Here is a 12,708-nt window from a genome sequence, read left to right as displayed (position 1 = left end):
AGTTTGCAGTAACTGGTACGTAAACAAGTTGAAGACAAATATTTTTGACTCTAAAATTGCTGAGTGGAGGATAAATTCTACACATTTAAGCTAATGAGTCCCCAGGGCCTCCAAGAATGTTAGCGACATGGTAGACACTGAAAAAATATTTGCTGAATTAAGTAAGGGAAGTACGAGCCTTTGTCTCTGGAGACCTGGGGATTTATTGATCATCACCGAGTTGAAGAAATAAAACAATCAGAGGTGCATAAGGCAGGAGCTACAGAAAATAGGCCTAAGAAATAGAGTCCAATAAAAGGACACAGAAAAATCCCCCGAAATGGGCACTTTGGCTCAGAATGATACATTTAATGAAGAAGCAAGCCCAGTGTACTTCTGCAGTTCCTAGTATTAACGTCTCTTTGGGGAACATGTTAGCAGATCCTCTGTGACTAGATTTCTACTCCAGTTTGGAAAAAAGATACTGTAGAATTAGTCTATAGTGGAATTATTTATATATAATTTTTAAAAAATTTATCTGAGAGAGTGAGAGAGAGCAAGCATGAACAAGCAGGGGCAGGAGGGGCAGAGAGAGAGAGAGAGAGGGAGAAGCAGACTCCCCACTGGGCGGGGAGCCCAATGCGGGGCTCGATCCCAGGATGCTGAAATCAAACCTGAGCCGAAGGTAGACGCTTAACAGACCGAGCCATCCCGGTGCCCCTATATAATAGTATTTTTAGTTCACACATGCTCCTTGTAAAATTCACTCTCCGTGGCACAGTTCTATGGGATTTGAAGCAGAGTGGTTTCAGCCCTTCCCCAAATTCCCTCACACTGTCCCTTTGCAATCACTTTCTCCACACTCCAAACCCCAGGCTACCACCGATCTGTTCTTCCTTATCCATCTAATGACACGGTATACATGTAGCCTTCTGGGACTCCTTTCCTTCACATGGGAAACTGGATTTGGGGTTCATCAGTGTTGTTGAGTAAATCAACTCAATTGCCTGAATGGACCACAGTCTGCTTATCCTGTCACTAAATGAGAAGCCTCTGGGTTCCATCCAGGTTTTGGCAATTATGAATAAAGCTTCTATCCCCATTCATGTATAGGTTTTTATAGAAACCTAAGTTTTCATTTTTCTTTAGTAAATAATGAGCAAAATGTCTGGGTCATACAGTAAGTGTGTGTTTTGTTTTGTTTTTTAAATAATTATCATTTTTTTATTTTCAGCATAACAGTATTCATTATTTTTGCACCACACCCAGCGCTCCATGCAATCCATGCCCTCTATAATACCCACCACCTGGTACCCTGACCTCCTACCTCCCGCCCCTTCAAAACCCTCAGATTGTTTTTCAGAGTCCATAGTCTCTCATGGTTCACCTCCCCTTCCAATTTCCCCCAACTCCCTTCTCCTCTCCATCTCCCCATGTCCTCCATGCTAATTGTTATGCTCCACAAATAAGTGAGACCATATGATAATTGACTCTCTCTGCTTGACTTATTTCACTCAGCATAATCTCTTCCAGTCCCGTCCATGTTGCTACAAAAGTTGGGTATTAGTCCTTTCTGATGGAGGCATAATACTCCATAGTATATATGGACCACATCTTCCTTATGCATTCATCCGTTGAAGGGCATCTTGGTTCTTTCCACAGTTTGGCGACCGTGGCCATTGCTGCTATAAACATTGGGGTACAGGTGGCCCTTCTTTTCACGACATTTGTATCTTTGGGATAAATACCCAGGAGTGCAATTGCAGGGTCATAGGGAAGGTCTATTTTTAATTTCTTGAGGAATCTCCACACTGTTCTCCAAAGAGGCTGCACCAACCTGCATTCCCACCAACAGTGTAAGAGGGTTCCCCTTTCTCCACATCCCCTCCAACACATGTTGTTTCCTGTCTTGTTAATTTTGGCCATTCTAACTGGTGTAAGGTGATATCTCAATGTGGTTTTAATTTGAATCTCCCTGATGGCTAGTGATGATATACATTTTTTCATGTGTCTGATAGCCATTTGTATGTCTTCATTAGAGAAGTGTCTGTTCATATCTTCTGCCCATTTTTTGATATGATGACAAGAAACTGCCAAACTATTTCCCAAAGTGACTGTATCGTTTTGCATTCCCCCTGGCAATCCAGTACGTTGCTACCATCCCACAGCCTTACCGTGCCTCCATATTACCAGTTTTTGTTTATATGTTTCATTATTTGGGCCATTCTAATAATCAGAGTGGTGGGGGCATTTTTTTTTTCAGATATTTCCAAATAAAAATAAGTTAGCTGATTCTCAGATGCCTTGCAAGATCATCCAGGCTTGGATTTGGAGAGAAATCATATCTCAAAGACATGTCTCAAATGACTAGGTCTAACACCCTACTTATGGCTACAGTTTTACCCTCAACTATATTTCAGCCAGGACACAGGCCTTTAGAAATACTTCCTGATTTTAGTAACAAGTCCAAATTGCACTTGACTGGTGATCAAAATCATGGATTTGGTTCTTGGATGGTCAAGTCCCATCTCTTTGTCCTTTGGCATAGCCCTGAACCTAGTCTTCTATTTGCAAATACATCCTTTTGTTATCAGGGACATTAGGAAGGTCCTCCAATTGTTCTTGGGAAAACCGGTCCATTATTTGAGAAAAACAGGCTCAAAGTCACCTTCCTATTCATTGTGGTATTCTCTTAATATATGAGGAACAGCAACACTGAAAACGAGAATGGTCGAAGGCTTTAAGAAAATGGAACATTTTTAAGTGCCAAGCATGATCACAAGGCATTTAGGGCATTTAAATTTCCATCCAACACAATTCACTTAATACTACATAGTCAATCCCACATGAATTACCCTTCAGTTCTTTCTCTTGTAAGGCCTATCTCAATTAGGTCGTTTTCCCCTACTTTGAACTTTTAAGGCAAAAGAGAAAGATAAAATCTGTGGGTTACTTTTGTAACAAGTTATGTTCTTTCTCAATGAATTTTCCATGACATCTGTTTAGGAAAATCTCCGAATATACCAAAATGAGATAATGATGGGGTTTTATATTTATCAAAGGCTGCCTTACCCCCACGCACAAATAAGCTAACTCCCCATTGCCCGGAAGGACACTTTTGCCTGCCCAGAGGCACAGTCAGTGAAAGGGGGAAACTAAGAAAGGGAAGCTGGTTCTGGTGAAAAAAGACCTCCCCGCATCCTCCCCCAAAGCTGGATCCATCTGAACTTGGCATTTCTGACATTGTCATCAAGGTCAAAAGCCACCACTCTCCTCTGGATAGACAAGCTGCCATTTGCCCTTGACACTTACTTGTTTTTCTTGTTCTAGTTCCAGGCTGGGCTTGAAAATACATTTTAGATAGTTCTTGAAGAGGAGGTATTTTCAGAGGAGGTCTCATGATTAGAACGGTGAGACTTTTCTTTGGACTCTTTCATGGGTGGTCCCAAGTAGGAGCGGACTCAGGTGGAGCACATCTCCATCAGGGAGAACGTGCTGAGGACCTTTTACGTCAAGAGTGCCTGCGGGGGAAAAAATAGTCATGATCTGATGTGTGCTTTTCTCTCTACGTGTTTTCAAATGCTACTGAATTTATTATTGTGATAATTAAGAGGAAGAAAATCCATTTCCACGTTTACCATCACCATAGCAAGAAATTATTTGATCTTAAATTTAACTGTAAGGGCTCTGGAAAAGAGGGGTTATAGCTGTGGCCATTGGTCATATTTTGAGATATTTATGTGTGTCTTTCTCTCACCTCTGCTTAAGAAGACATTATATCTGGGGTGAACTTGAGGCTATCCAATGCTTCTTGAGAAGGGGGTGCATTTTTTTTCCCTCCAACCTCTGTCCTATGTTTATTTCTGTAATTCTCCGAGTGTTCTCATTTACACCCTCACCATTAATGTTCTCCTTCTGGTAATGCCCAACACTTACCTACATCGATGCCTCAACTCTGTCATTTTACTTTTAATTCCATCCTGAATTTCTGTTTGTCTGGAATATCTCCTGAGCCTAAAGATGTTTGTCCTGCCGGCATGACAGACATGTGTAAACCCAGATTCTCCATCACCTGCCATTACGCAACTGCTTCCTTCGGATTCACTTCTTCTTGTATGGGATATGACATCATTTCAGCCACTTAGAGAGCCCACCTCCTGTCCTTTGAACCTCTCTCAACATCTAGCCTAGAAAATGTCTTTAGGCTACGTGGCTTTGCCCCACCCTCACCCCAACACATACACAATGTATTTTACTTTACTCCTTTCCTTTCTGAGCACCCAGTATCACTGAGTGGTATTTTACATGACTGCGCAACAAGAGCCTCCCTTAAGTAAGCTCTTCTCGATCTATCTACATCCCAGCCATCCAAATGGCTACCAGACTAACTTGCCTAAAATTCTACTTTAACAGGCTATTTTCCTATCCAAAACAAACAAACAAACAAACAGGTCCATGTAAATGTCCCATAAATTCCAGTGTCCTAAGACCTTTTCTCAAGGCTCAATAAAAGTGCGCCTATACTTTTTTTTTTAATTGAAGTATAGTTGAAACACAATATTATATTCATTTGGGGTGTACAACATAGTTATTCAGCAACTCTATACCTTATGCTGCACTCACCAGAAGCACAGCCACCATCTGTGACTATACAATGCTATTAGACTACCATTGGGTATATTCCCTATGCTGTACCTTTTATCCCTGACCTGTATCTTATCAAGACCTGTGTTTGTATCTTGCCATTTCCCTATATACACCCTACACGCCTACAAAATATTTTCTTTCAAACCCCCAGAATGGTTTATCTTTGGATACCACACCTTTGTCCATATTCTTTCCATCTTGAATTGTTGTTCAACATAGTCACCTATTGTAATCTAACCATTCTTTTTTGAATTTGTTCTCAACTTTAGTGAACATCCAGAAAAACTAAAATGATGGAATTTAAAAAATTGTAGTTTCTTGTCCAATCTCAGAATTTTGATTGAATAGATCCATGAAAGAACTCAGGAATCTGTATTTTAACAAGTTCTCATGGGAAAAAAACAGAATGCATAAAGACTTCTGTGATGGTACTTTTTGAACATACTTGACTTTCCCTGGAATCCATTAAGCATCTTGATTCTATCTGTAGAAGAGTGAGTCTTCTGTCACACAGCAGCCTGTATTAGCCTCCTGATTCCATCACTATCAAGTTATGCAGCCTAGGGCAGATCACTTAATGTCTCACACGCCTCTTTCTAATATGCAAATGAATCAAATAATAGCATCCACCTAATAACATTGCTTTGACTTATGAGAAGAAGTGGATCCAGGTTCTGGCACAGAGTAAATAATTACATATTAGCTAGTATTGTACTTCTTACATGGTTTCTAGATCACAATGACTTTATATGGCTTTGGACTCTGGTTCCCACCTCCTTTATCATCCAGTGTTAAACATCAAGTGTTTTGTGAATTTGGCCTCTCTCTTTAATAGATCATAAGTCCCTTAAAAAAAAAAAAAGCTCAATAACTATGTTACTTTATTCTGTTTATAGTACACACTTAACTCTCTGCATAGAGCAAATGTTCAATAAGTATTCTGGATGGAATGGGTTAATTCAGAAGTGTTGTGAAAATACCCTAGTAGAGGTATGTCTATTTTGAGCAAGTTAATATACAAGTACACATTAGAAACTCTGAAAACTGTGTGAGTTACTATGATAATGACACAGTTTTCCACTGTCAGTTGGTGGCAGAGCTGGGACTGAAAGACAAGTCTCCAGACCCTGGTCCTAGTACCTCGGCCCCAAGTGCCAGCAGCTCTTTCCAACCATGAGTTTGAAAGTCAGATTGAAACATTTGTAAAAGTCCTCTGAAGATGTTCATACACAGAATACGATGTGCACATTTATTCTCCTGGGTAACTCACTGAGTGCCAGTAGAAGAAAGAAGACATATAGGTTCCCTATAAACTTCATGAGAAGGTACATAAAGTCAAATATACAGGGCACAGCTTAGAACAAAGGATGCTTAAGAAGAGCACCCGAGCCACGTTCCTTCTTCCTTTAAAACTCAGAATTGCTTTGTCAATAGAGTAGCAGATTTTTAGACTTGACATGCTGTGCCCTACTTTCTTCGTAGCACAAGAAGTAGACTAAGAAACTATATGGGGCCCAAGGGTTGGCAAACAAACAAACAACATGACTCTATGTCTAGAAATGGGTTTCAAACTCTAAAGTCCTTGGTCCATCCAGGATATCTTGTGTCTGTAATGTCAAAACTAATATGAGAAAAGAATGTAGACAAAGCCCAGAAGTCTGGCAACTGCCCATTTCCTATTTGAAGCTATGATAATTCCTATCTGCGTGATTAAAACAAATGTTTGAGAGCTCTCAGTGATATCTCATTGATCAGACACCACTACGCAAATATTGACACCAGAAATGATGAAATAGTCCCATGATTTAGCCATAACAAGCCTTCAGAATTATTGACTCAATCCCACAGCATTTTCATCCACAAGGCACTATTGGATATCCAGCCAAAGTTCCTTTTAATTATCTCTAAAAATCAAACACTTCATACTTCCTTGAGTGTTTATTCCACAATCTCACATACTTGCCCTTAGGTTTTCCTTGTAGAGAGCCTGCTCTTTAAAAATGTGAGCTTTATCCGATATTCCTACTTATTTTGCTTTCGTCTACCATGTTATCACACTCTCATTTAATATTACAACCTTTGCTGCTACATTGTTGCTTTTTTCCACCAAAAACAGATGTGAATTATGACATCATGAAACACAGCCATCAGCCCTGAGATTCTGTTACAAAAATACATGGCTTGCATTTTCCCAACTACATATACCTGTCTTCTTGAAAACAGTCAGAGAGAAAGCAGGGAGTCAATGCCCTAGCTCTTCTGCAACAGCCAATATTTGTCATGTCAGGATTCTGGGAAGATTTTTTTTCAGCAAACATGGATCATCAACTTGACCCTTCTTACTGGGGGAACTCTAGAAGGCAGAAGACGACCCTCAGGAAACACTGAATTATCACATGGGAGAACTGCTACATTCACTGGCAAAGAGTCTTTTTTTTCCCCTCGTTCTTTCCACAATAATTTTTTGATTACCCCTTATGTGCAAACCCCTGTGTCCATAAAACTTAAATTCTTTGGGTGATATGTCTGCCAGAGTCCCAGCGAGAAAAAATGTCACACTCAATTTACAGTAATTCAAGAAGGACTTATTAGCAAAGTTGTAGGGAAAGTTCAGAGAAAACACACAGACACACACACACACACACACACACACAAGCAGGATAGTGCCTCAGGGTTAGCAACATTCAAATTGTTTTTATCTATGCCTAAATGGATAAGGGATGTGAAAAGTTACTGAATACTGGTAGAAGCTCCATGCAGAGGGACGGCCAGCAGAAGAGAGGATGATGTTGGGGGGTGGAGGCGGGGAGGGACACGGGCAGCCAGACCAATCCCATAGAGAGGACACTCAGGGATAGATCAAGTGAGCGCACTCTGCTCTCTTCAGCCTTGCTGTGGCCTCCCATTGACTGAACACAACTGGAGTTTGGAAGACTCCAAATTTTGGTTTGGGTCCCAGGACCTTGGCTATAAATCCCAGATTATCCGACTCTACCACTTCTCCTTCCTTACTCTTCCCAGGGCACAGAGCAACATGGAGTGGGATGGATCGTGATTGAAGAAGGGGTCCACAAGATAACTGGGCTGAGTGGCAACACTCATGGTGCCTGCTCACTGTCATTCCTTATTTGAAGGAGAGTAGTAAGGTCAGACACCCAGTTTGGACTTATGAATAGAATATTCTGCATATTTGGAACTTTGGGATGTGACATATTCTATGTTTGTATGATGTGCCAGTTTCTAAGGTAGGAACTGCTAGAAAAAGGGAGAGGGGAGAACAATGCTGAAGTATGTATCCTATGAGCTGAAGAAACGTTCAGATCTGTATATTTAATCTTCAAAGACCTAAAAATGAAGAGCTCTGTGGACATGGTCTAAGGCAGCCCCATGACCCTTGCTGTTAGGGATGAAATCTCCTTCCCTTGGGTAAGGACAAGATCTGTGACTTGGTTCTAACCACAGAAAATGTAGAAGATGGATGTCATTTTTATGACAATTAGGACAAAGGCGATGAAGTCACTGCCGTGAATACACGATATAGAACTGTCCCCATGGCAGACTCTTGCTAAAGACCTTCTCACTTGCTGGTTTGGGAGGAGGAGTTCTGTGAAAAAGCCACATGGCAAGAACTGTGGCCATCTCTTGGAGCTAAGAGCAGTCTCTGGAAAATGGCCAATGTGTCCCAAAGGACCTTGGACCTCCAAGCATGAAGAGATGAATCCTGCCAACAACCTGAGTGAGTTTGATAGCAAACCCATCCCTAATCAAGCCCCTAGATGAGAACTCAGCTCTGGCTGACACCTTGATTTTAGCTTTCCAGAGAACCCAGCTAAGTAAGCCATGCCTAGACTCCTGAAACAGAACCTGTGAGATAATAATTGTGTAAGAATTGTGACCATTTGTTATGCAGTGGTAGAAAGCTAACATAAATAGGTATTTCATTTTTCTGTATCGTATTATTTATTAACTCTTTATAATACCCTCCCAAATTTCCTACAACTTGAGTCTTGTGTCTCAGTCACTATTTTAATCAACATCAATGTAGGCTTTACCATTTATAAGATTTATAAGCTATTCCTGTAAGTATCAAATCAACTGTTCATTGAGATAAGCCAATGTTACTGGTCTCAGATAAGAGACAAGGAAACAGTCTATGAGGTATGAACTGACTTACCCAAGGTTAACCAAGTACTAAATGGCAAATTTTGGTTTTGGTCCCAGGACCTTGGCTATAAACCCCAGATTATCTGACTCTATCACTTCTCCTTCCTTACTTCAGGCTTAGATAATTAGAGTGCAAATAAGCCATCCTTGATATTTTTACAAGTGCCAGTTATATTAATTCTGTTCCCCATGATGGCAAAATGCCTTCCTTTTACCTCAAAAATGCATGTGTTGCTGGCCCATGAGTAAAAATGTATGCCAATAGGAAGAAGCCCATGGAAAATTCAAAGGCCTCCTTCTACTAATCATGGCTCAGTAGCAGCATCCTTATCTAAAATCAGGTTTTAAATTGCAGATAGGCGTGTTATTATCATCAGTAGCAAAGGCATAAGGCCAACATTTGAAAACACATTCTACAATGTCTACCCAGGCTTAACTTTTTTTTTTTTTAAATACCTGAAAATAAAAGGGTTTTGGCAAACACATTATGATAAGGCTTAAACTCTAAACTTGAGTCGTAACCAAAGCAGATGGCAATATTAACAAATAGATTTAAAAAAAAAAAAAACTGTTTTCTGTTGAGAGAAATATTTGGAAGGAAGGCAAAGGACTTACAATTTACCTCTTTATGAATGGCCAATGGTGGAATTCTATCTGTGAGGTCTGTTGCCGGTTTGATCCAAAGGCCAACAAATGGGGCACAAGGCAATCTCTTTTGAAATGGAGCAGAGCCTTTTCTACAGTGGAGATCAAAGACAAGAGTACAAGTCATCAACGTGGGCACCTGTAATAATATAAGTGAGTGATTAAAGTGGTCCCACCCTTGTGTTTCACATTAGTCCTTTTGAATAGTGGTTATTAACATTTTCCCCCACATTTGTCTCTTTACTTAAACTTATTAGTATCACTGAAGCTGTGGGAGCTTAAGAATAATTGTATAACAAATAAAGGATCGTTTAATGTTTGCCAAACATTTAATAAGCTTCTAGAAAATATCCTGTGCTAGTTCAGCTCAGAATTTGGCCCAAGATGAGAGGGTTTTGTATGATTGTTGGTTGCTTATTTTTCTGAACCTACATTTTAAATGACAGCAGGTTTGGAAATAAATGTGATTCAACCTTGGAATGTTCTTGCTATGTGTCTGCGTGTCTTTTATCAGGGCTCTTGATTAGAAGGAGAAGAGAAAGGAGTCTTTTTTGTTCCATTTCTCCCTGTTATTATATTCATTATGAATCTTTCCCTTTCTTTCCGCCAATTAGGACCTGTCCCAATATGGCGGGACCTCCAGAGTACTAGTGCTGCCTCACATGCATGACTCTTTCCAGAAATCACTTAGCTTGAAATTCAATCCCCCCCACACTTTTTTTTTTTTCCAAATAAGGAAACACAGTTCCACTGAATTCCAAAGCATTTATATGTAGAGATTGTATGACTTAAGGATTTAGTACCAAGAGAAAATGAAAAAGGTCCCATTTTCACCCTTTGTTAAAAAACAGCCTCCCTGGGGGCCAAAATACTTGAAATAATTAGCCCTTGCTTCTTGTCCAACAGAGACGCTTCTTTCAAGAGCCTCGGTTCAGGAGGATAAAGCAGATGGTATGGACTTGGATTCTAATCCTGACTCCACCGGTAACTAGCTCTGTGGGTTTTGATATATCAAATAACCTCTTCAAGTCTATTTCCTAATTTGTAAGAGAGGCATACTAATCATGGCTTCTTGAGGTCAATGAAAAGGTTGGAAGAATAGTATCCAAGGCTTTATCTACACCACCCCCCACCCCAATCAGGAACATGGCGAGTTATTTAAAAGTGCTATTATTTCAGGACTGAAAACTGCATGCTTTCCTCTGATTCCCTTTTCCAATGGTTCCATCAACTCTCTTTGGCTTGCTCTCATTATTGTTTGATTGGCTCCATGGTAAACGTATTGTGGGGGGAGGTTCTGTCTACATAGAATCAGAGGAGATGTAAAGAGCTGAAGAGGGACCAGCTTATTCTGGTCATCTATTTGCTTTGAAACATAGGTGTGTGTTTACTGGTCTTCCCATGTTTACCTTCCAAATCATATTGAGGTTTGCTGTCAGAGCAGAGGGCAAGTTGATAAACAACTTTATGCATTCTTTTATTTTTTTAAAGATTTAAAAAAATTGTTTTAAGTAATCTCTATACCTAATTTGGGGCTCATACGCATGACCATGAGATCAAAAGTCACACACTCTTCTGACTGAGCCCGCCAAATGCCCCTAACTTTGTTCATTCTTGAAGAGTGTTTCTACAAAGCATTTGATACATAAAGCATTTCATGCATTTTTGTTCATGAAATGAATAAGAAACTGAAATGGTCACATTTAATTAATATTTATGATGACTGGCACATTAAATCATTACATTTTTATTAAAAAGTATTTTACAACTAATCATGCCCATTTAAATTAAACGTCCTAGCTTTATTATTCAAAGGTCAGCAAGTTGGCAATCTGAGGACATTTCTGCTGTCACCATTGCAATTTAGGAAGAAGTGACATCTCTATAATATTGTTTCTTCTAATGAATGAACCTGTTATACTTTTCCATTCGTTTAGATCTTCTTTATTATCTCTCAATGAAATTTTAAATTTTGCTCTTAGACATTATTTTGTTTATTCTTGAAAACTTTATATATATTTTTTCAATCATAAGATAATCTTTGTTAAATAGACTTTTGATTTTGGAATACTTTCAGATTTCCAGAAAAGTTGCAAAGATAGTACAGAGAGTTCTCATAAACCTCACAGTTTCGGTGCCCATAAAGCTATCATCTTACATTACTTGGGTATATTTTGTCAAAACGAAGAAATCAACATTGGAACATTACTATTAACTAAACTCCAGACTATATTCAGGTTTCAGCAGCTGTTTGTTTTTTCTATTAATGTCCTTGTTCTGTTCTGGGATCTCATCCAGGATAACACATTGTATTTAGTTGTCATATCCCCTTACTCTCCTCTGGTCTATGACAGTTTCTCAGCTTTTTTAAATTTTTTATGACCTTGACAGTTTTGAGGAGTATTGGTCAAGTACTTTGTAGAATGTTCTAGATTTTAGCTTTACCCAGTGTTTCTTATCGTAACTGGACTTGGGCTATGAGGTTTAGAAAGAATACCACAGAGATTAAAGAAGAAAAAAAAAAGTACCCTTATCATCAAATAATATTATTGGGTCCATGAATTCCACATGACATCACCATCATGTTAACATTGATCATCTGGCCAACGAAGTGTAAAATTAATATTTTTCCCTCTCGTGCTCTATTCTTTAGAAATCAGGCTATAAGGTTTATTTCCTGGAGGAGAGAGTATCTACATGTGATATTTGGAATTATTTTATAAGAAAAATTTTGTCTTTTCTCCATTTATTATTTTTTTACATCTTTGATTTATAGCAGTATGGATTCATGTACATTTATTTTATACCCTGGGCTATAATTCAACACCATGTTACATATTTTGTGGCTCAACTCATTCCAACTTTGGCCGTTACCCATATAATCATTAGCTTTTTTTAAAGTCGTTTTAACAGGTGTGTAGTCATATCTCATTGAGATTTAATGTTCACTTTTCTAATAGCAATGATGACAAATATCTCTTCATGCATTTATTTACTAGCTATATTTCCTTTTTGATAAAATTTCTCTTCATTGCATTTGCACATCTCCTAAGTGAATTTTTTTTTTTAATGATGGGGTTTGAGAGTTTTTTTTTTTTTTTAATATATCTAAATACAAGTTCTATGTTGGATATTGGTTTTTCCTTAACTATTTTTTTTTTTTTAAAGAGAGAGAGAGACAGAGAGAGAGAGGGAGAGAGCACAGGGAAGGGGCAGAGGGAGAAGGAGAGAGGACTACCAAGCAGACTCCACTCTCAGGAGCACAGAGCCAGA

This window comes from Mustela nivalis (genome assembly GCF_964662115.1).
Source record: "Mustela nivalis genome assembly, chromosome: 17".
Taxonomy (NCBI): Eukaryota; Metazoa; Chordata; class Mammalia; order Carnivora; family Mustelidae; genus Mustela; species Mustela nivalis.
The sequence above is the reverse complement of the archived record's forward strand: the minus strand, read 5'-3'. Positions refer to the sequence as shown.